Source organism: Suncus etruscus, chromosome 12, assembly GCF_024139225.1.
Source record: "Suncus etruscus isolate mSunEtr1 chromosome 12, mSunEtr1.pri.cur, whole genome shotgun sequence".
Classification (NCBI taxonomy): Eukaryota; Metazoa; Chordata; class Mammalia; order Eulipotyphla; family Soricidae; genus Suncus; species Suncus etruscus.
The window spans coordinates 72,702,504-72,728,681 of record NC_064859.1 but is presented as its reverse complement, the minus strand read 5'-3'; positions in this window follow the sequence as shown (position 1 = coordinate 72,728,681).

The window sequence follows — 26,178 nt, the reverse complement described above, 5'->3', positions numbered from 1 at the left end:
ACAAACAAAAAGGACTGAGTAAACAAAAAATATATATATAATTAACTATATTTGATATTAAATCTAGTCATATTTATTTGAGAGGCAATCAGAAGTTAAATATTAGCAGTATGTAGAAATTTAAAATAAAAAATGAGGTGATGGCCAAGATCTGTGACAAAAAGTTGTGTTCTTTCACATGAGGTCAGGCTGCTTTCTGTCTGCTATCTTGTGACCTAAATAATCTAGTATTTCAAATATAAAGTCTGTAATGCAGAGATGTGGAAAGTGCACCCCTCCTCATTCATGAAAGACTGCAAAATGCAGGTTTCAGAAATATACTTTTCTATCCTCTTTTCTTCCTCCTATAGCAGTGCAAAGCAGAAAGGTCTTTTCCAAGAACCCACCTTTCACCACTCAGCACAGAATAATGACACTGTTTTCTCTGATCTCCCTGTTAGCAATGTCTACCATATGCCTGGGAAAACGGTTCCTCTCTTTCTTTCATTCGCTCTCTTTGTCATTGATATTCCACTAAACACACAATTCCTTCTAAATTATTATTAGCAATCAGTTTCATTTATAGATGATGCGAAACAGACCCAGAGTATAGCCTGTGGTACACACAACCACCCTAACTCCAGGAGTGAGGAGAATTCTGTGAAACCATCATTCTTGTTGACAGACTCTGGCCATACCAATCCTGACATCGGGCAAATTAGCCCAGCCAAGAGCAAATAAAAAAGAAGAAACAGGTGTGAAATCACCTTCCTGCCTCCTGGGATGAATACGTGGTACACTGAAGGCCATGCACCTGCACTATTGTTTCTGAGGAAAAAATAGCTTTTAAGAGCAAATACTCTTGAGCCTTGATAGAGACAAGGGACTCCTGTGTAATTTGAGTATAAATGGGTTCACTTTTTTTCCCTCTTATGATAGTTTATATAACATTAACTCTTTGAAGAAATGGTTTCAAAGCTCAATTTAAACATTTGAACTTAAATTTTAAAGCTTTTTTCCTTTAGAGTGGGGAAAGGGAGGATGATAAAATTATGACAAGACTAAAGGGAACCAATCCAATTGCTTCATGACCTCAAAGTCACTAGATTATTTCTGTGCTCATTGTCTTCCTGTCTGCTCTTGTTGTGACCTTCGCACATCCGAAATGACTCAGATCTTTCTAAGTGCTTCTGTTAACAAAAATATGAATGACAGTGCTTTTGATCAAAATAGAAATAATAACATCATTGGCATTAAAGATCATCAATATTTCCCTTCTTTCTATTGAAATTATTACCATAATTTCTTAGAATACAAATGTTTATCATTTCTTCCTGGTGGCTTTAATGATCTTGCACATATAACATATAAGTACAGTGTACCTTGGATAGTGTGGGCTATCCCCCAAACCCAGATCTTTTTTCATTATGCTGGCCTGCGCATCCCACAATAACCCCATCACACCAATTCCTTTAGCTATGCTCTCCACTTAGAAGAGACAGAGGATATGGGAGACTTGGATGAAGTATTTGCAAATTCATATTTAATAAGATGTTTATGCAAAAAAAAGTTCCTCCCACTTTATACTGGAGATTGCATTCATTCTGTCTCTTTTTTCTGAATCTTAGCTTAGACTTGAAGAGAATTGCTTTGTTCTCTGGTTTCTTCTTGAGTCAGTGTCCTGCCTTTTTCTGGGTTAAAAAAATCACTATAGTGGAACTATAGCTTTGTTCCCTTAAACTCTGAGCTTTCTAAGAGAAATGTGAGCTCTTTCTACTGACCTAAACTTCTAAGTTCAACCTCCCATTTTAGGATTCAGTTTTACTATAGACACCTCAATATAAATTCCAGGTATCTCATTTCTGACTACCTACCTGAACTTCTGTACTTGCTGAGTCCTCAGAGCCATGGTTCTGTCTGTCAGAACAAATTCTCCCTGGACTCTGAGAGTGCCACCAACACCTGCTCAGTTGAACACATTAACACCTGTTTACACTCTGTCCATCTCTCTCTTGGAAACCAGGTAGATAGTTTAAATGAGACCTAATGAATAACTCTAGCATTGACCTTTCCTGTGACTTATTTTCTCTACACCCTGTTGTTTTCATACACAGACAATAAATTAGATTGGAATATTCCATCTGATTTTAATTTCAAATCAGTTGACAGTAGAGCTCTCTACTACATTATTAGACATTTAAGTTTTATACAACTATACAACCGTTGGACTTGAGAATGTTGCTAACTAGTTATGAGTGAAGCATAGATACTTCTTAAGTCTGAATATATGTATAAAACAAAGTGATGATTTTCCTACAACTTCTATCTGGAGCATACTTGCTATCAAAAAATCACTAGTTTTTTTTTCTCTAAAAACTGGCTGTTGAGCTTCATGTGTTCAAAAATGATGATTTTTTTTATATCAATGCAGTGATTTGGTGAAAGGGTGAATGCCTCCTAAGTTACCCTCAGGAGGCCAGAGGCCATTCCTGGGAATACTTAGTTAATTATACTGAAGAGCTCTATGTTATGATTAGACTATACTTGGCTACTCAGGTCCAACTTTGTTGTGGGTCATCAACATATTATACTCTGCAGTGCTCAGGGAACCATAAAGTACTAAAACTTGAAAACATGCATACAGAATATGAACTCCAGCCTTTTGAGCTATCTCTCTTGCTCCAGGAAGTAATATTTCTTTTTTAATTGTTTATTTTTGTTTGCGGGCCACACCTTGAAGCACTGAAAATTACTCCTTGCTTTGCACTCAGATATCACTTCTGACACATTGAGGGGACCATATGAAATGCCAGGAATAAAACCCAGGTCGGCCAAGTACAAGATGAACACCCTACCCACTGTGCTCTTGCTCCAGCCCCATTTATAAAGTAGGTTAAGTAGTTAGATCAGCACTGTTCAATATAATTAAAATGATGGGAATATTAAGTATGTATGGTAGCAATATGGTAGCTCCTAACCACATGTGGCTATTGAACATTTGAATTGTACATCTCTCTACTTCCCTAAAGTTTGATTAATTTATACTTTGGTGTGCTGATAAGCCCAAATCAGTAAGAAAAAATATCTTAAGATAGCACACTTCAGATAACCTTTCAGAAGTCAAAGCTTTCTTAGCAAAAATATATGCCGCCTCTCCTCTTTGTTCATGCTGCTAGGCAAATGAGAGAAAATTGAATAAAGATACACAGGGCAACTTCCATACTTCTGTAATTTCCCCTGAATGGCTCACAAAGTGGTGATTATTCTCCTCCCATTAAACATGGGGCCATCTGGGGCATAGATATGCAGGAAAGATTAAAATGGGACTGCACAGAACCTATTCTTTAAACGTGGATGCGTGCTTCTGTGTTGTGTAGGGGAAAGAAAGATTTTTCTAAACTTCTATGAGAGCATCCCAGCATCTTTATCCTTTTCACATCTGCCGCTGCTTGGAATGGATGGTAATCGTGGCTATTATGATAGTGTTGTCCTCCACTTAATTCAAGGCCATCTGGGGTTTGTTTGATAGGAGATGGGTTAGCATTTTTTTTTCAAGTGCTTCTCTCCTTTAGAAAAAAATATTTAGCTGAAATTATTCAGAGTTATGATAATAATGATGATAATACTAATAATAGGGTCATTATATGAGATCATCTTATTTTTAAAGAAAGCCTCTTGTAAGCATAATTTAGAGAAGCAAGGCCAGGAATTGAACACCTGGCCCTGGCCTCTGGGACCTGCCCTGCCTGAGCAGTTTCCTTGACTTAGCCACGGTGGCAGCAAATTCAATGAGGAGCTCTGAATGGGAATAAGGCATCTAAGAGAGTGGGAAAGACCATCAGAGATAGAACCTAAGGCAGGTCCAAAAATCTAACTGTCAGCAACTGTCTATGGGTCTTTGAAAAAGCAGTAAGTCACCTCTTTCTTTGGTTCTTGGCTGGTAAAATAAAAGAGACAACAGTAGCTATCTTTGGCGGTCGCTGAGAGAGTAACATCAAATCCTGTGTGTGAGTCTACTCTGCAGAGGGTTTGGCATATTGTCACAATGTCAAATAAAAACCTCAGAAGTACTAGGCAGAACATTTACCAAATGCCAACTTAAGTGATATTTTAGTTTTCATAGTTCTTGACAGATGATTGCAATAACAGTTAATATTAGAACTGATCTTATGGCTTTTCTACTGTGCGAAATATACTCAGCCTAAGTTAGAGTTAAATGGCAAGAAATCAATCAAATCGAAACTATTTTATGAATCAATTTCTGATACATGCCTATAAAATGGTGCTGCATCCTGAAAGAGCACAAGTTGGACTCATAGGGGAAAAAAATGTCTTTTAATAGTTGGCAGTGTGCTTTCAAATTAGCCATTTGTCTCTCTTAGCTAAGTGTTATTTACGATAAAAGCAGCATGTGAAACATTTACCCAAGTCGAATACTTTATTTTAGAATGTTCCAGACTAGGTATTTTAATATATAATGAATATTACATGTATACATATATAGAGATTGTGTGCATTCAGTGTATGCTTAGTTCCTTCTACCAATCCTCCAGTATAGCTTTATCTTTCTCTCTGTTTCAGGGAATTTGTGTCCATGCAACCTTTCTAAAGCTTATTTCTACTTTGCAATATAATATTTTATATCATCTCAACACTGAAGCTTTCTAATCATGGGATGTCATTTGCTCTGTTATGTACTTTTTTTTTTTTTTTGGTTTTAGGGTCACACCCGGTGGTGCTCAGGGGTTACTCCTAACTCTATGCTCAGAAATTGCTCCTAGCAGGCTCAGGGACCATATGGGATGCCGGGATTCAACCACCGACTTTCTGCATGTAAGGCAAATGCCTTACCTCCATGCCATCTCTCCAGCCCCTCTGCTATGTACTCTGTTACTTAAATGCTTTCTTAAGAGATCCTTTCCTACATTGACAAATCAACTTTAATAAATAGACTTAGAATGGTCTTTTACATAGATACGGCTGTATTCTTTGTTTGGAGGAAGCTGAACTAAATAAAGGTACATTGTTTCCTAATAACATATGTTAGGCTATATTTTAACTTGATGAAAAAAATCTTTTTAAAATTATACATCCAAATCTGTTTCTTTACACAAATATTTATTTTCCTTTATTGTGAAAGCACGTGCCTGGGATATTATAGCACTGTCAAGAATAGCATGTTTGCATATGTTTAGCAACTTTTAAAAAATCAGAGCCTAGAATTCTGAGCTTGGTATCTTTTCCAGTTTGAAAGGTTCTTCTTCTAAAGTTGGGAAGGGATCCATTGGTCTGACCTGATAAGAAATGTAGTTGGAACTGGCAGGAATAGATCACAAGATTTAAGTATGTCTTGGGCTACTTGCCCTACAGGTACCAGTATTAGGGTAACTGGGTTCAGTTCAGTTAGTCAACGGGATGCTCTATCGAGAGATTGGAAAGTGGTAAGAGAGGAGTTTAACTCTCTTTCTCTGTCTCTCTTTCACTCTAAAGGAGATAACCACTACCCCTTCCCAAGTAGGTGTGGCTTACATCAGTTGCATTTTCACTGACTAGCACCATGTTCAGTGCTCCTGCAATGTCACCATTTTATTTGCCTCTTTAAATTCAGAGTAGTAGCTTTCTGTTATTATATCCATGTTAACTTCCCTGCACTTGTTCAGAGATTTACTACTCCCCAAAATTGAATAAACTAATCACTTAAAAGTTAAAAGGTACCTTTTTTTTACTTATATAAATAATTTTTCTTTAGTTTTCTAGAGAATTATAAATTCTTATAGAGCAGGGTTTCTCAGATTTCCAATGGTCCATTATTGATATAAGAAGGATAAAGCAAAAATGAGAAATAACCCCTGAAGCCACTATAAATCATGATGAAATATCAGACATACATGGAATTCATAGTATGACAAAATTAATGCTAGCATGTATAAATGTAAATGACTCTTAAATTTTGCTCTTATAAAATCTTTCTTATCTCTATATGGTGAGAATATCTGCATTATAAAGATCTAACCAGGGATCTCAAACTCGAAGCCCGCGGGCCATTTGCTCTCCTCTGTACAACATTTTGTGGCCCTGCCCTAGAGGAATCTTTTTTTGTTTTGTTTTGTTTTAGTTGTTTAGGTCACACCCCCCAATGTTCAAGGCTTACTACTGACTTTGAACTCAAGGATCACCCAGACTTTGCCTCCTGCGGCCTGCAGGTAAATTGAGTTTGAGACCCCTGAAGGTAACCAATTAATTAATGAGAAAAGGACATTAGGTCAGTGGCACCAGAGTTTGCCTATGAATCAGTAGGGATGCAAAATGAAAAATGAAAGTGTTTAGGATAAATGGGGATTGGAGAGATAGCAAAGTGGTAGGGTGTTTGCCTTGCACACAGCCGATCCAGGACCAAAGGTGGTTTGAATCCCGGCATCTCATATGGTTCACCGTGCCTGCCAGGCACAACTTCTGGGTGCAGAGCCAGGAGTAACCTCTGAGCACTGCCAGGTCTGACCCAAAAACCACACACACACAAAAAGAATAAATAAACAATGCATGTTTTTACAAAGGAAGAAAGAGCAGATAGCCATGGTGGTGCTTGGGTGACCAGATACAGTACCTTGGTTGATCAAGGACAGCTGCATTAAAAACAAGTAACTTGCCTCCTATGTTCTCTCTCTAATCCAATTTTATATTCTTTTGTTTTAGGATCACACTCAACTCTGTTCAGGGTTTATTCCTGGCTATATGCTCAGAAATAACTCTTGCTGGGCTTGGGGATCCACTTGCTTTACCCAAGGAATAAAGATGTGCTAAAAGCAGGGCAAGTACATTACCCACTGTACTATCTCTCTAGTCCCAACAAATTAAAACATTTTAGCCATGCATAATCCAGGTTAGATTCTTTAAATATTTCACAAAACATAGTTTTTAGTGATAACAATGTCCTAAATTGGAGACACTCCAGCATGCTCAGTTCATACCTAACAAATGACAATATAACCTACTTTTATTGAAATGGCTACTCTAATTTTCAAGATTTCACTAAGGAAAATGCACATTGGGTAGGGCATTTACATTACATGAGGCTGACCTGGGTTTGATGCAGACATCGCATATGGTCCCCCAAGCCTGCCAGAAGTAATTTCTGAGCACAGAGCCAGAAGTAACCTGAGTGCCACTGGATGTGGCCCCAAAACCAACCAACCAACCAAACAAACAAAGAAAATAAAACTAACATAAGTGAAAGAAAACAGAGTGTCTGGTATTGGAGCTGTATGCATTATTATATACAATACTGAAAATCACAGTGCCTAAATAAAAATGGGATGGGGGAATAATGCTAGAAAGCTGCAAAAGTTCAATATCAAATACTAATGAAACAAAATTAAATCAATCACTTAATTAAATCAATCACATATGTAGGAAGACATGATCCTACAGGAGTTTGTGGTACATGCTCTTATTGTTATCTTATAATAAAGCAGTATAGTATTCTGGCCCTCATTCTTATGGTGACTAAAGAAGATGCACATTAAGGTTGTAATATATAGAGTATATATTTAAACTTTAAATAAATACAGATCTGTTCACAGAGCCCCATCATTTTTGTTTGTTTGTTTGGTTTTTTTGTGTCACACCCAGCAGCACTCAGGGGTTACTCCTGGCTCTATGCTCAGAAATCTTTCCTTGTAGGCTCGGGGGACCATAAGGGATGTCAGCATTTGAATCACAGTCCTGCATGCAAGGCAAATGCCCTACCCCATGCTATCTCTTCTCAGAGCCCCATCTTTTAAGTGTCAGTCACCTTTTGTTTAATCTTTGTGATATGTTTGATGTGAATTTAAATATTCATGATATGCCTGCATAATGTTTTCAGAGCATTTTAGATTAACCCAGTATTATAATTTAAGATGATGGACACCTTCCTTGGAAAAGGACTAGAGGATACCACCCCCACCACCACCCACCACCACCATCACCATCCCACACACCACCAAAAAAAAAAGAAAAAGAAAAGAACTAGAGGATACATTCTTATACTTCTGAAAGCCTTGACAGCTCCAATCATGCCCCACAAACAAAACTGACATGTCTGCATTCTGCCAGCTCCATAGAGTTACTCTAGTCTCATAAGAGATACTAAGCATGAAAAGTCATGGGTACACTGGACATGCAGCTGAAAATGGAAATGTTGGGAGGAGAGGATGTGTCAAGTCAGCTGCATCCATATCCACAACCATTGCTTTGCCAATGGCCCAACTTCACCCCTTAACCACTGATCTCTACAGAAATGTCAAACCAACAAAAATTCCAGATATGCTAGATTTGGGCTAATATCTCTAAGACTTTTTGGAGTGAGTGTGGGCACCAACTCCCACCTTCTTAGACTCCTGGGAACCCTGGGAAATGAAACCACAACCCACAAAAGCTGAAATATGAGCCAAGAATTTTGGATCTTCTGGAATGCACATCTTCATATGCACAAAAACTTCAGATATTTTAGTACTGTCATCCCACTAGAACCACAACAATTTAGACATCAATGTAGATTCGAAGCCACCTATTATTCAGAAAATAAACAAATGACAGGAAAATCAACTAGCAACAAATTGCTTAGCAAACTTTCTGATGCTTTAATGCTTTAATGACCTCATTGCAAGATAGTTAATTCAGAAATGTTTATATACTGCACTTTTAAAAATAATTTTATTTCTACTTACTGTAAATAACCAATATGAAATATATTATTTCGCTCCTGTCAAGGAGATGGAGATAGACTTGGGAAAGGGTAGGAATTCAGGAAAAATTGTGGAAGGAATTTTGCATTGGTGGTAGTCTTGGAACAATGTATAATTAGCAACTATGTAATACATGGTCTTTAAATAAAGTAATTTATAAAATTTTGTTTGTTTGGTTTTGGGCCATACCTAATGATGCTCAGGAGTCACTGCTGGCTCTGTACAAATGAATTATTCCTGGTGGTCACAGGGAACCATATAGGATGCCAGGGATTGAACTCAGGTTGTCCTCATGCAAATCAAGTGTGCTACGCATTCTACTGATCCAACCACTAACATATTTTTGAAAATAGATTTATGGAGGGGCGGGCAGAGTGGTGGCACAAGGGGTAAGGAGTCTGCCTTGTCCTCACTAATCTAGGACTGACTACAGTTCGATTCCCTGGAGTCCCATATGATCCCCCAAACCAGGAGCAATTTCTGAGTGCATAGCCAGAAGTAACCCCTGAGGGTCACAGGGTGTGGGCCAAAAAACAGAAAGAAAGAAAGAAAGAAAGAAAGAAAGAAAGAAAGAAAGAAAGAAAGAAAGAAAGAAAGAAAGAAAGAAAGAAAGAAAGAAAGAAAGAAAGAAAGAAAGAAAGAAAGAAAGAAAGAAAGAAAGAAAGAAAGAAAGAAAGAAAGAAAGAAAGAAAGAAAGAAAGGAAAGAAAGAAAGAAAGAAAGAAAGAAAGAAAGAAAGAAAGAAAGAAAGAAAGAAAGAAAGAAAGAAAGAAAGAAAGAAAGAAAGAAAGAAAGAAGAAAGAAAGAAAGAAAGAAAGAAAGAAAGAAAGAAAGAAAGAAAGAAAGAGAGAAAGAAAGAGAGAGAGAAAGAAAGAAAGAAAGAAAGGAAAGAGAAAGAAAGAAAGAGAGAAAAAGAAAGAAAGAGAGAGAGAAAAAGAAAGAAAAAGAAAGAAAGAAGAAAGAGAGAGAAAGAAAGAAAGAATAAAGAGGGAAGAAAGGAAGGAAATAAAGAAAGTAAAAGAAAGAGAGAGAAAAAAGGAAGAAAGGAAGGAAAGAAAGAAATAAAAATGTAAGAAAGAAGGAAGGAAGAAGGAAGGAAGAAGGAAGGAAGGAAGGAAGGAAGGAAGAAAAAAGAAATGAAGGAAAAGAAAGAAGGAAGGTAGGAAGGAAGGAAGGAAGGAAGGAAGAAAGGAAGAAAGAAAAAAGAAAGAAAGAAAGAAAGAAAGAAAGAAAGAAAGAAAGAAGGAAAGAAAGAAAGAAAGAAAGAAAGAAAGAAAGAAAGAAAGAAAGAAAGAAAGAAAGAAAGAAAGAAAGAAAGAAAGAAAGAAAGAAAGAAAGAAAGAAAGAAAGAAAATAGAACTAGGGGACTAAGAATTAGTACATTGGATAGAGATCTTGTCTTGTACTCCTCAGAACTAGATTAAATTTCTGTTATGGCTTATTTGCTCTTGTCCCCTGCCATGAGTGATGCCTGAATCAAAACCAGAAGTAAATTCTAAACATTTCCATATGTGGTCCCCAAACAAAAACAAACAAACAAAGAACTAACGTTTGTGGGACTAGAGTATCATCCTGAGTGAAGGAAAGAGACAGATACAAAATAATCTCATGTGTAGTATATAAAGCAGCATAGAAAGGAAACAATCAACAGCCAAAAAGCAAGAGAATGTAAGAAGTAACTATAAAATAAAATGTACCATGCCAGTGAGAAGTGTGTGGGAAGAGAGGTGGTTGAGAATGGGATGTTGAAGCAGGGACAGTTGGGGGCTGGGGACCCTGAACACTAAGATTTTGGTGGAAACATACACTCTGATGGGGGGTTGATGTGGTGTTGGAATGTTGTATGCATAAAACTATTATTAACAGTATTGTAAAAATGTAAATCACAGTGATTAAAATAAAAATATTCAAAATAGCTATACCATTTTTAAACTGTTAAATATGTATTTTTTATTTCTGAGATACCATTTTTAGAACTGAAAGTAATATCTTATGTCTATTTTAATTAAAATTCACTTATATTTTTCATGAAAACTTAGAAATGAACTCTTCATTCTAAAGCACAGAAAAAGTAGAAGATACACTTAAAGTTGGCCATGGTTTGATTCCCTGGAGTCCCATATGGTCCCCCAAGCCAGGAACAATTTCTGAGCGCATAGCCAGGAGTAACCCCTGAGGATCACTGGGTGTGGTATAGCCCCCCCCCCAAAAAAAAAGAAGAAAGAAGAAAGAAAGAAGAAAGAAAGAAAGAAAGAAAGAAAGAAAGAAAGAAAGAAAGAAAGAAAGAAAGAAAGAAAGAAAGAAAGAAAGAAAGAAAGAAAGAAAGAAAGAAAGAAGAAAGAAAGAAAGAAAGAAAGAAAGAAAGAAAGAAAGAAAGAAAGAAAGAAAGAAAGAAAGAAAGAAAGAAAGAAAGAAAGAAAGAAAGAAAGAAAGAAAGAAAGAAAGAAAGAAGGAAGGAAGGAAGGAAGGAAGAAAGAAAAGAAAAGAAAGAGAAGAAAGAAAGAAAGAAAGAAAGAAAAAAAGAAGGAAGGAAAGAAGGAAGGAAGGAGGGAGGGAGGGAGGAGGGAGGGAGGGAGGGAAGAAAGGAGAAAGGAAGGAAAGAAGGAGGAGGAAGGAGAAAGGAAGGAAGGAAGGGAGGAGGGAGGGAGGATGAAAGGAAGGAAGAAAGAAAGAAAGAAAAAGAAAGAAAGGAAGGAAGAAAGAAAGAAAGAAAGAAAGAAAGAAAGAAAGAAGGAAAGAAAGAAAGAAAGAAAGAAAGAAAGAAAGAAAGAAAGAAAGAAAGAAAGAAAGAAAGAAAGAAAGAAAGAAGAAAGAAAGAAAGAAGAAAGAAAGAAAGAAAAAGAAGGAGGGAGGGAAGAAAGGAAGGAGGGAGGGAGGAGGAAGGAAGGAAGGAAGGAAGAAAGAAAGAAAGAAAGAAAGAAAGAAAGAAAGAAAGAAAGAAAGAAAGAAAGAAAGAAAGAAAGAAAGAAAGAAAGAAAGAAAGAAAGAAAGAAAGAAAGAAAAAGAAGGAGGGAGGGAAGAAAGGAAGGAGGGAGGGAGGAGGAAGGAAGGAAGAAAGAAGAAAGAAAGAAAGAAAGAAAGAAAGAAAGAAAGAAAGAGAAAGAAAGAAAGAAAGAAAGAAAGAAAGAAAGAAAGAAAGAAAGAAAGAAAGAAAGAAAGAAAGAAAGAAAGAAAGAAAGAAAGAAAGAAAGAAAGAAAGAAAGAAAGAAAGAAAAGCTAACATCTCTGATATCTATCACTTTGATTGCTTTAGTCCTTGCTTTCTGATGCCATTTTAAAATAATTACAAGTTATTAGGGGTTCCGATAAATAATTAAGTGAGTATGCCTTAAAAAGAAAGTTAAAACTGAAACTCTGATGGAATGCTGAAGCCTGGCACATCTCTCTGGACTGTCTGTCTTCTGTGTGGCATCTGCGGGCCTGATTTCCTGTGTGTGTGGCTTCATCTGCGGACAGCTAGCCTTCCCTGAAGGTGAGTTTTTCCGCCCAGAAAAGCAGGAGCCAGAGGAGCATTGCAGCTCCGCTTCCCTACGGGGCTTCGCACATCATTTAGCCAATGAATACTACCAAAACACGTAGAAAACCCCACAATACAAGTGTGACAATGGGGAAACAACACAAGACAGCGCTAGACATAGAGAATGAAGATGGCAACTCTGATGACCAGAACATGGCCAACCAACTAGTCAGTCTCTCAGTTAAGGAGTTTAGAGTTGCAATATGGAAGATGTTGACAGAACTCAAAGAAAGTATAAAAGAGAACACTAATAAGAATCAAGAGAATATGGAGATAGAAATCAGAAAACTGCAAACCGAAATTTCAGGTCAAATAACAGGTCTGAAAAACTCAGTAGATGAATTGAAGAAAAAAATGGAGGAGCTTTCCCACAGGTTAACAGCAGCTGAGGATAGAATTGGTACATTAGAAGATGAGATGAATAACAACTCCATACAGCAGAAGAGATTGGAAAAAAGCCTTAAAGCAAATGATCAAATAATGGAAAAATTACTGAAAGAATGTGAACAGATGAAAATAGAAGTCTATGATAAGCTCAACAGAAACAACTTAAGAATCATTGGAGTCCCAGGGACTCAGGAAGAAAATCTCCAGGAAGAATCAACAGTCAAGAACATCATTAAAGAGAAACTACCAGAGCTAAAGAATACGTGCGATCAAATCCTGCATGCCCAAAGAGTACCAAGTAAAAGAGATCCCAGAAATAACACTCCAAGACACATCCTAGTCACAATGATGAATCCCACAAATAGAGACAGAATTCTGAAAGCAGCAAGATCAAAAAGAGAAATTATATTCAAGGGAACATCCTTGAGATTTACTGCAGAGCTGTCACCAGAAACACTCAAGGCCAGAAGGCAGTGGTGGGACATAGTGACAAAACTCAATGAAATAAATGCTTCGCCTAGAATACTGCACCCAGCAAAACTCACTTTCAGGTTGAAGGAAGAATACATGGCTTCACAGACAAACAACAGCTCAGAAACTTTACAGACTCAAAACCAGTCTTAAGAGAAAAACTGAAATACCTACTTTAAGACAAGACTGACCAACAGACACACCAAACTTTGATAGAAAGATGGCACTAAATCCCAGGACAATTCTTTCTCTCAACGTCAATGGACTAAATGCACCAGTTAAGAGACACAGAGTGGCTAAATGGATTAAAAAACTCAATCCAACCTTCTGCTGCCTACAAGAAATGCATTGAATAGTCAGAACAAACATAGACTCAAAATAAAAGGCTGAAGAAAAATCATCCAAGCAAACAACACCCATAAAAAAGCTGGAGTGGCCATACTAATATCAGATGATGCAAACTTTATATTCAGGAAAGTTATAAGAAACAAAGATGGACATTTTGTATTAATCAAGGGATACATAGAGCAGGAAGAAATCACTCTCCTAAACATATATGCACTAAATGAGGGGACAGCAAAATATTTAATACAATTGTTGACAAATCTGAAAAAAAATATCAATAACAACACAATAATTGTGGGAGACCTCTACACTGCATTGTCAACATTTGATAGATCAACCAAACTGAAACCCAACAAGAATATACTAGATCTGAAAAGAGAAATGATGAAAGAGGCCTAGTATATATATATAGGACACTCCACCTCCAAAAACCTGAATACACATTCTTCTCTAATGTACATGGGACATTCTCTAGGATAGACTACATGCTAGCACATAAAACATACCTCCATAATATCAAGAGCATAGAAATTTAGCAGGCTACCTTCGCTGACCACAAGGACCTGAATTTATATGTGAACTACAAAGGGACACAGAAGAAAATCTTTAATACCTGGAAGTTAAACAGCCTGCTACTGAACAACCAGTGGGTCCAAGATAAAATCAAAGAGGAAATCAAAACCTTCCTGGAAACAAATGACAATAGAAACACAAACTATCAGAACCTATGGGACATAGCAAAAACGGTACTGAGAGGAAAATTTATAGCTTTCAAAGCACACATCAGGAAAGAAGAGGGAGCATACCTGAATAGCTTAATGATGCAGTTCATAGAATTAGAAAGTGCTCAACAAAAGGAACCAAATAGGGAGACAGAAGGAAATAACAAAGCTGAGAGCAGAAATCAATGAATTTACCTATACATAAATGTCAAAGGAATCTATTATGCTGAGTGAAATAAGTCAGAGAGAGAAAAACGCAGAATGGTCTCACTCATCTATGTGTTTTAAAAAAAATGAAAGACATTCTTGCAATAATAATTTTCAGACACAAAAGAGAGAAGGGATGGAAGTTACAGCTAACTTCTTGAAGCTCACCACAAAGAGTGATGAGTTTAGTTAGAGAAATAGCTACAATATGAACTGTCCTAATAATGAGAATGTATGAGGGAAATGGAAAGCTGTCTAGAGTACAGGTGGGGGTTTGGTGTGGAGGAGGGAGATTTGGGACATTTGTGATGGGAATGTTGCACTGGTGATGGTGGTGTTCTTTACATGACTGACCCAAACACAATCATGTATGTAATCAAGGTGTTTAAATAAAAATACATATAAAAAAAGAAAGTTAAAACTCTGAAAATATATAATGTTTCTTATGAATCTACATCTTTCATGATAATTATGTGATGGTAGATATGTATCTTTATATTTTATTATAAAAATTTCAAATATTGTATAATATATTTAACTGAATTTAGGAACTATAAGAATTGAACATATTTTATTTTTCTATTTCATTTTATTTTCTTTGCTAAAATACTTTGAAACAAATTGCAGGTAGAATAACATATCTTTATATAAACTAGAGGCAAATAAATTTTCTTATGTATAAGAATGACAGTATTTAAGTTAACATTCTTCACGGGGTATTTTAATTAACATTTTATAATCAATTATCCTAATTCTTTGGGTGGGATGTTTAGACCACACTCAGTGATGCTCAAGGGTTATTCCTGGTTATGTGCTCAGAAATCGCTTCTGGATTGAGGGACCATATGGGACGCCGGGGATCCAATGGAGGTCAGTCCTGGATTGGCCACATGCAAGTCAAATGTCCTACCACTGTTCTATTCCTCCGGCCCCTGTCTTCACTCAGGTTTAATTTCACTAATATATTTGGTGAAAGGATACTATAACCAACTATTTTCTGTAAGAGATAAGTTATTTGCTTTCTTCTAATCAGAAACAATAAATTTTGTCTTCCCTCATTTCATTGCTATCAAGTATTCCAGTTCAAGCTCTTTCTCTATAACTCCTGCTCTTCCAACCCAATCTTTCTCTCTTCCCTCTTTGAGAAATTTGCTCTGTCAGATGAAATCCCTTGCCTGAGTGAATGGTGTGTATGTGGAGTCATTAGTTCCCCCCAGTTGGAGACAGAGTATTCTCTTGGCTTCTTAGCAGTCTGTGCCCAGCCTTTTGTTCTGACACTGATGAGGTGGTAATAGCTGAGGCTCAGAATATCTGTCTACACTTGGGACCAGAGAAGCAGGAGTGTATTTTACAGGCTCTAGGGAGCAAAGTAAGGGTGCATCTACCATGATGGAGAGAGAGGTAGAAATCTGCTCCCTTTTTTGTGTTATTAAAGAAGAGTTACAATGCAGTTGTATCTGGAGAGACTTTTTCCAGGAGTTAGGCAGTGATCCATGCATTTTCAGTCAACCCAACAAAGTTCTCACACAATATTGTAATAGTAATTCTAAGGGGAAAAGGCAGAAGTATTTAATTTAGTATCAAAGCTTCTTCTGTTTCCTCCTTGCTTAGTAAATAGCAGTCCATGGGTTCCCTTCTTCAAAAATCAGCTTTTCCATCTTCAGAGTAAGAGTAACAATAACAAAAGTGGACCATTATGGATGATCTATTCCTCACCTCCAAAAGTTCATGTTAGAATTCTGACTTCTAACGCCTTAGATTATGACCTGTATTTGGACATAGGGTTTTCAGAAAACTAATCAAGTCATTATTTTAAGCCTTGGACATATAGGACTGGTATTAGAAGGAGAAATTTAGAAACAGACATACACAGAAAGAAGAGGATAGAGAACAGAGAAGAGGGGAATTTATAATGCAAAGACATAGACCTGAAGCCTTTCCTCACACCAATATTTGTGACAATTAACCAACTCTGGAACACCTTGGTCCTTATCAATTTCAACTGTTTGTAGTGTTTTTTTAAGGGAGTGAGGGAGCTGAGAAAATGGTTTGAAGGACTTAAGTATATGCCTTAATGGGGATAATCCCAGATTCTATCCCCAGCACCACATAGTCCCCTAAAGCAGTGCCAAGATATCAGGGGGAAAAACGCACAAATAAATACTGGAAAGTAAGAATATAGTGCTTTTACCAAATTACTCCTAATCTTAGTTTTTATAAATTGTCAGATTAAATAAAGTCATAGATATAGTGCTCAATGGTTTTACACTGATCACTTAAATTTACATGATCACAATGACCATGTTTATCATATATGAACAGGCTCATGATAAATCATCATTGCTACTCAAAAGCTATGCCCAAGCTGAAACCCATGGCAAGACTTTATCCACCCCATTTTAAGAACAGTATGGGGAAAAGGCAAGTCATATCTATATATCAGTGTATATCTCTGCATAGCTCTGCATATTTCTATTTTATTTTTAGTGGAGTAAATAATGACTCCTTATTTCTTTTACCAATAGCTATTTAGCCATAAAATAAGAAGTTGAGATTGTATCTAGAAACTTATAAAACTCTCCATTCTGACATCAGTGTGATTTTGATTAGGTATACGTGAATAGTATTTCCTATGAACATGAGATTTAATTCTTCAGTAAAATGAAGTATTATAAGCACACTATCTGGAAAGTGTTTGGGTTCTCTCATTAAGTATTTATAGATCTTTGGACATGTTAATTACCTTCACTAGACCATCTGCAAACACAGAAACAGAACAGAGTCTGAATGATCAATAAGACCTCTAAGAACCTGTGATTTACTCCTTGGTACTCAAAGTCACCAAATTTAGGTAACAATGTTCCTTCCATCTGTGGGCAACCCAATATCACTGAACAATGTCGAGCAGCTCTTACCAAAGAAGTGTTTTATTTTTCTAATGTAGTTTAATCATTCCACTGCCATACAATTAGCATTTTCAAGTGGATCTGAGTTAGTTGAAGCAGATGGTTTATCTTCTCTTATAGTGTTTCAACTTGGACATTATATCATTTCTACATCTAACTCCATCCTTGCAGTGCTCAAGGAATCATTCCAAATTTTGCGCACTGTGTTTTGACTTATTTAATGCAGACGTACTTTACCCGAGGTAAACATGATTACCAAAATACTTTAACTTGAGAGCTTCTGCTTTCCTCTCTGGTGTAATTAGTCACACTGCACTCTCTCTGCTTTCTGGTGGGGGGAAGAGGGAGGGAAGAAAAGAACCACACACAGCATCTTGCAAATGTATCTTTACTTCTCTCCAACTGCTTTCCACACTGCTTGGAGTTTGCTAAGTGTCAAACTCTTGAAATAAGGGCAGAAAAGAGGAAAGTTCCTAGAGTTAGTGACTTAATTGCTTGACTTCAAAGGAATGGAAAAACCAATTAAGGATACAACTTTCAAAAATGAAGATTCACCATGAAGATGATTTGTCTTTGACAACACTGTATCTCAACACTGTGGAGAAGTAATGTTTGCGATTCTTGTTTGTAAAGAAAAAAATCTCTTTGAATAGAGATATGGCATCATTTCACAGATCACATCAGTCTATAGCACACCTTTACATTTGATATTAGCAAGAACATTATACACAGAAGAAGGTAAATTTTATAATAATGACCAAGTAAATAGTGTGTTCAGATTGATCTTGATCAAGTTAAATAAATAAACTTCCATTATGAGATTATTAGATTATTACTTTCATTGTGAAATTGTGATTAGCTTTGATATTTATGTAGCTCCTAGGAGACTGTGACATAAAAGAGTTGTTTATTTTTTAACAGTGTCCAATATGTTTTCTGGATAAAGAAACAATGGCATGGAGATATTGTATTTATGACATATAATAAATGGATTGGCACTTAAATTTAATGTCTTAAATTAAGCAAATATGCATAAATTTATCATTTAAATATATATAGCCTATCTTCGGAGAAGTGGGCATCAGGATATACTCAGAGCTGCTCAGGCTAACTCTTGGCTTTATGTTCAGGGATCACTCCCCACAGTGTTCAGTGGAATTTATGTAGTATCAGAGATTAGCCATGTGCAAGGCAATGACCTGTACAATCTATCTGGCCTCTACATTTTATTTTTAACTCCATGTCAACATAAACCCAATTTCTATAGACTTTACATTCATAGACTGTGACTCTCCCTCCCCCAAGATTCTATTGTATACAAGCTGTTATTGCTTTGAAGAACATATTGTCCTGGGAAGCTGTAGGAGAACACAATACCTTCTCCACAAGATTCCCATCCAGTGTGTTTCATTTTTTCCAAAGGATACCCTCCTGCATTTCTGCTCACTTTCATTTACTCTTAGTGCTATCAGATATATGTGTGTTTATGTGTCTGCACATGTATACATACATTATAACTTCACTTTTTTTAGAATGGTCAATATAAAAATCTAGAAATCAATACTGACAGAGATAAAGGAATATTTATACATTATTGGTGGGAATATTATTTTTAAAATCAGCATAGATATTTCTCAAATTATTTAAAATAGAACTCTTACATAGAATAGAGAAGTTCTACTCTTAGATATCTCTTCAAAGAATGCAAAAAAATTCTAAAAATCACTTATGTTTATTGCAGTACTATTTACAATAACTGGTACATGGAAAGAACCCAGATTCTCTATGTATATATGTTCCCTATGTGCATAGATGTTTATATAAAAATAATAATTTTTAAAACAATATAATTCTGTACACCTGAAAAAAATTAAAATAGATATACCTTTTAGACAACATAACAATAACTAGAACGAATTATACTATGTGAAATAAGTGAGGAGTATGAAAATATATGAGTCTATTCTTGTCTGAGCACTTAGAAAATTAACTTTACATGATTTGGAGGGGGAGTGATCTTTCTGTCTGATGTGAGTGAGTTAAGAATCTTGGATTTTTGGTGGTGCTCAGATAATAAGAGACAATTCTGGCTTTATTTAACTAAAATTGATGTCATCTTGTCCTCAAAAGTCCTCTCAAGGGATCTCCAGTTTTTATTTCCTGTCTTGATGTATAAATGCTTATTAACATTGGCATTTACACAAGGCAAAAAAAGGTTCATTTTTCTTGGCTGGGAAGATAGTATTGCAGGTAAGGAGTTTAACTTTGATGAGACCAATGAGGTTCAATTCCTGGAACTGCAAATGGCCCTCAGATCACCAACAGAAGTGATCCCTGAGCACCACCTGGTGAGGACCAAAACCAAATTTATTTTTCTTTATTCTCCTACAGTTATGGCCGCAAGATATTTTTTTGCAACATGCAAAGTTAACAATATATTGAAAGAGGATACAAAATAAATATTAGCTGTTATAAATACCAGTAACAATATTTACAAACAGAGATCTCATTATTTAACTTCTTTCAGTGAATTTCTGCTATTCGTTTAATTCAGCTGTGATATGTCTGATACACTTGTTTTGGCATTTTGTTTTAAACACTTCCCATTTGGATAGTCTTATCTCATGAGTCCACTAAAATGAACTACTAAGACATGGACAGAACTGCACAAATCTGTTGTCTAATCAATACTTGTCAATATAAAAAAAAAAAAAAAGGTGATATGGGGCCTGAGCGGTGGCACAAGGGGTAAGGATCTGCCTTGCCTGCGCTAGCTTAGAACCAACGGCAGTTCCATCCCCCCAGCGGCCCTTATGGTCCTCCAAGCCAGGAGCGATTTCTGAGTGCATAGCCAGGAGTAACCCCTGTGTCACCGGTGCTGCCTCTCCCCCAAATAAAACAAAAAGAAAAAAAGAAAGTGACATTTGGGAAATCACTAAAGTATTAAAATCTATTGTCTCCTGCTAACTCAAGTAATTACCAGCCAATTCTTACAATTTTTTTTCTGCATCATCGTTTGTTTTACTTTTTCTTTATCTTTTTTTTCTTTTTTGGTTTTTGGGTCACACCCGGCAGCGCTCAGGGATTACTCCTGGCTCTATGCTCAGGAATCGCTCCTGGCAGTCTCAGGGGACTATATGGGATGCCAGGATTTGAGCAACCAACCTCCTGCATGCAAGGCAAACAATTTACCTCCATGCTATCTTTCCAGCCCCATTGTTTGTTTTCTTTCTGTGGATCTTTCTCATGAAGATATATGTGCAATACTTTGGATATATAAAATATTTACTTACCCCTAAGTATAGCCTCATGTCTCTTCTTTCTTTTCAAAGCCTTTGAATGTTGTATTGTTGTCCATTATTTTCATTCAAATTCATCTCTAATTTTCTTGTAAACCTGCTCTATTGAGATTGGTCCCACACTGTAATCATTGCAACTCTATCCAAGATCATCAATGATTGATCGACCTAATTGTTTCATTCTTTTTTTCTAATCATACTTCTCAATAGAAGTTAACATATTGGTTAATTATTCCCCTTTAAATGATTTTTCCCATATCTCCTTTAGAACTCTACACAATCTTTGTTTTCTTTTCTTTATTTCAATCATTCCTTCTCCATTGCTTTTATTCATGTAATGTAAGTATGCTGACCACTGGAACATTTGGGTGTTAAAGCTCTTTTATTTAATAGGTCAAGTTGGTTAGAACAAATACAAAAATAGAATATTCTGGACAAAAGTAAAGCTGAAATTTCTATTTTTAATTTTTAAGTTACTTCCATACCTCTTTCTATAATGGTTGCATCAATTTCCATTCTCAGGAGCAGTATTTACTAGTTCCTTTTCTTGACATCCTCTCCAGCACTTCTTGTTTCCTGTCTTGGATAATAGCTATTTTCACAGGTGTGAGGTGGTATTTCATTATTGTGTTGATTTGCATTTCTCAAATAATAAGAGATGATAACATCTTTTTATGTGCCTGCTGGCCATCTGTATTACTTCTTTGGAGAACTGTCTATTCAGATATTCTGCCAATTATTTAATAGAGGTTTCTGGTTTATTTGTTGACATTCATGAGCTCTTTTTATATTTTAGATATTAACCCTTCATGAAACATATGATGTGCAAATATATTCTCCCATTTAGTAAAATGCCTTTTTATTTTGATACAAATGTCTTTCTCTGTGCAGAATTCTTTTACTTTGATGTAGTTCAATTGATTGATTGTTCCTTTTGCAATTTGCAGTTTCCCAAAATGTCTCCAAAGCTTACTTTTAGGGTACATATCACCAATGCTTTCATAGTTCATGTTTTCAGCCTTTACATTCTAGTCTTTGGTCCCTTTGGAATTACTTTTTAGTATTATGTTAGAAAAAAATGTACGATTTTGTTCTTTTCTATGTATCTAAACAAGTCTTAAATGTGATGGAGAAAAGTTCCTACCTACCTTATTTTCTAGTAGTTTATCATCTGATAAAGGCTAATCTTCCAATAATTTTAGACTCCGAGTAGCTCCTCTTTTGCTGGCTTATTCCTTACTCACTAAATTCCAACCAAAATTATCTCTCTACTAACTTTTTAACATATTCCACTATGCAACTTATTTAGATTAAATTTAGTTTGAAATTTCCTTGAGGTCTTTTACCTATTTCTCAACTTCTTTTTGCACTTGATAAAATTTTACCTTTTAATTTTATCCTAGGCCTTTTGTATTTTTTTATTTATCAAAATTAATATCAATTTATTTTTAATTGTTCATAGATTTCGAAGTAAGCACTATGAATGTAAGGCTTTATTTCTGTACATTGTTTTATTCCTAGAATACAAAATAATGTCTAGAACTTAGTTTACATCTGATTAAAGTTTGTTGACTAAATAAAGGTGAGGGGAATGTATGAGAATATAAAGTAAGTAAAAATTCTATTCAACTAATCTTAAACATCATTTGAATTCATAACTTTGGTAAGAAGATGATAAATTCTCAGGGTAATTACATATTCCTTTTTATGTTTTATTCTTCCCATTCTTTCTCTTGGCTATGTCCATAAATCTTAATAAATTAATAAAGTGAAGGTGTGCTAAAGTAAAGATCAAAGAGAAAGATTTATTTAAAATGGTGACAAAGTATAGAAATCATGAGAACATGAAATTATAGACATTAATTTTTAGTGCTCTGAACTTTTTTAATGACTTTGTTTAATTTATTGAGTTGTATGTTCTACATTCTAATCTTGATCCTTAGTTCAGAAGAAAATATACTGAGAAATAAAGAAGTCAGAATGATTCTTTGAAGATAATATCTCAAATAATAGTTAACATTTGGTATTTAATATTGAGGAATGTTCAGGATGAAGTCAGATAACTAAATTTTTCCCTATCAGTCTCAATAAATATTAGGAAGGGAAAGAGAACTCATCTGTCTTAACAGTGGCATCATTTTTAAAAGTTTTGCTTGGTAGCTAATTATCAGAATTCTTATCCTTAAAATAAAGCAGTGCTTCTCAATTATTTTCTGTCATCCCCCCTCCAGGAAGAAGAAAACATTTTTTGCGCCCTCTGTGCGACTGTAAATAGTATATTAAAAAAAAAATCCTTTAACCTGCAAAACAAAAATATATAAAATAATCTGAGCTGATTTTTTAATCAGAGGTGATGTCTGGATTAACGGCTACAATGAGCACATTTTGCAGTGCGTAGCTTTTCGAAGCGGGGTTTGAAGCAGGACACAGCAACTCTCAGCTCCAGAGACATACAGAGACATAGACACGGGCTTAGCTTGTGATGACAGTGTTTGCCGAGGTCAAACGCGCCCCCCTTTACGGAGTCTCGCGCCCCACTATTTGAGAAGCACTGGAATAAAGGGAGACAGGAAGTAGAAGTAAAACATCTAAAATGTCTTCTACTATTTTCCAAATTGGTACTATGTGTATACGTATTCACATGTACACACACTATATACATATACAGTGTCACTGAACTCCCAGTAGATGCTGTTAAAATTTTATTTAAAAAGGGGGTAGAATAGACTGGAAGAGTTGGAGCATTTTTCAAGGCCATAAAATTATTAAGGTCCAGAATTGAAAGCTTTTACTAGAATCAAAGGTAAGCGTCTCTCAGTCCAGCTCTGTGTTCTTTCTGCTTTGCTTTCTTGAGATGCTGAACACTGAACACATTAAACAGTAACTGAGTATTATCCTACTTTAATATCACCTATTTTTTAATTATCAGAAAAAAACAAATAGCAATTTAAATTTTGTACTCATATGCCCATTTTGACTCTTATGTCCAAAGTTTGGATAGTTTGGACAGGTCTAATGACTAGATAAGTAATATTTCTGGAGCATAAATATCAAAATAATGCATTAAAATACTCCAGAGATTTTGGAGGCCTTGGCCTCTTTATATCTTTTTTAAATGATACAAACATTAAGGAATATATATATATTTTTTGGTTTTTCGGGCCACACCCTTTTGATGCTCAGGGATTACTCCTGGCTACGCGCTCAGAAATTGCTCCTGGCTTGGGGGGACCATATGGGACGCCGGGGGATCGAACCGGGGTCCTTCCTTGGCTAGTGCTTGCAAGGCAGACACCTTATCTCTAGCGCCACCTCGCCGGCCTAGGAATATTATCTTAACACATTCAATGAAAGTGGTTAATAAAAAATTCCTCCCTATTTCATAACTACTTAATATATTCATTTTATAATTAGACTTTCTTTGGTTTGAAAATATTGGCTTTCTAAAGGGAAGTTTGCTTGTTATGTAGACTGTCAGCCTGTGACCTCTGTGACCAGTATGGGGAGAAAATGACAGAGAAGTAATCGGCCACAGAAGGTTAATGGGAGATGTTATAAAACCATGCATCAGTTTATCAAGAAAAATCCCTTCTGTTTATTTTTGCATCAACCCTTCTATGTATTAAACATTGCAATATGAAGTAAGATAGGGAATGGACACAATGAAGCCTCTGACCTCCAAGAATTCACGAAGTGATGAAAGATAAGTATGAGAACATCCTATTAGTTTGAGCAAAGGAAGCACTTTACTAGATAGAAACATAGAAGAGATGAGGGTCCAGAGTTGGTGGGGATTTGCAAATACAGCAGTGAAGGAGACAGTCAAAGTAAATTGCATGAGAAATGATGAGCTTTTGTGATATCTGAATTCAGTTCATTGTCCAGTCAGAAGATTAAAATGTTAAAGAGGGCAGAAATGATGAGAGGAGTCAATAAGAGTCAGAACTTCATAAAACTTTAAATGTTTTGGTTGTATTTTGTAATAGAAAGTAACGCTGAGAAAAATCAATATGTGGACTACTGAAGGATAACTAAAAATGTTATAATCTAATAAATTAAATTGTGTTGAAAACCAGAAAAAATATTTGGTGATCCAAATAGTAGAGTAGGAACTAAAAAGCACCCTAGGGACTTAGAGATAGCCAAAAGGATGGACTGCATGCCTTGCATGTATATACCCAATTTTGATCCCTCAGCATTTTTTGGACCCTTGTGAACCACTAGATAAAACTCATAGTAGTTCACAAGCAGGATTTCAAAAAGGAAGAACTCTTATTTCTCATAACTCAAATGACTCAAAAGAACAAATGCAAAAATTTGGTTTTTGTATTTGTTGCTGTGGTGCTTTTTTGTAGTTGCTGGTCTTTTGTTTGATTTTTGTTTCTTTTTTTGTTTTGTTTATTTTGTTTTTGTTGTTGGTTTTTGTTTTTATTGTGTGTTTTTGTTGTTTTTCTTTTTCTTTTCTTTTTCTTTTCTTTCTCTCTTTCTTTCTTTCTTTTTCTTTCTTTCTTTCTTTCTTTCTTTCTTTCTTTCTTTCTTTCCTTCTTTCTTTCTTTCTTTCTTTCTTTCTTCTTTCTTTCTTTCTTTCTTTCTTTCTTTCTTTCTTTCTTTCTTTCTTTCTTTCTTTCTTTCTTTCTTTCTTTCTTTCTTTCTTTCTTCTTTCTCTCTTTATTTCTCTTCTTCCTTCTCTTCTTCTACTCCTCCTCTTTTCTTCTTCTTTCTTCTTCTCCTCCTCCTCTTCTTCATCATCTTTTTTATTTTCTTCTTCTCCTCCTCCTCTTCTTCATCATCTTTTTTATTTTCTTCTTCTTCTTCTTCTTCCTCCTCCTCCTCCTCCTCCTCCTCCTCCTCCTTCTTCTTCTTCTTCTTCTTCTTCTTCTTCTTCTTCTTCTTCTTCTTCTTCTTCTTCTTCTTCTTCTCCTCCTCCTCCTCCTCCTCCTCCACCTCCTCCTCCTCCTCCACCTCCTCCTCCTCCTCCACCTCCTCCTCCTCCTCCACCTCCTCCTCCTCCTCCTTCTTCTTTTGGGCCACACCTGGTGACGCTCAAGAGTTACTCCTGGCTATGCACTCATAAATCACTCCTGATTTGGGGGACCATATAAGATGTGGGGGATTGAACCGAAGTCCGTGCTGAGTCAGAATGTGCAAGGCAAATGCCCTACCAATTGCTCCACCACTCTGGCCCCTTCTTTTCTTCTTTTTAATTAATATTTATAACCTCTAGATGGGCTCCTCCCAATTTTTTGTTTGTTTGTTTGTTTGTTTTCTTTTCTTTTTTTTTTTCAAACAGAACCACATAACTTGAATTATCTTTATCTGCCTCATAAACTAAGGGGAAAAAATGGATGGTACCAGAACCAAACAATCATATGAACACTGAGTAGAAATAAAAAAGGTTCAACTTAAACACCAAACCCAAAGTCAATGACAACAGATCCAGAAGTGTCTCTCAATTCTTTATTTTCCAGAATGAGGCACCACACCTCTGATCATCCCTAAAATGGCTGACTGACCTCTACCTTTGTCTTTGCCTTTTGGACTGTGACTCCTAATTTTAATTTCTCCATCAAATATCTCTGTGTACTATCCATGCCACAGAAACATAAAACATAGTCCGTGA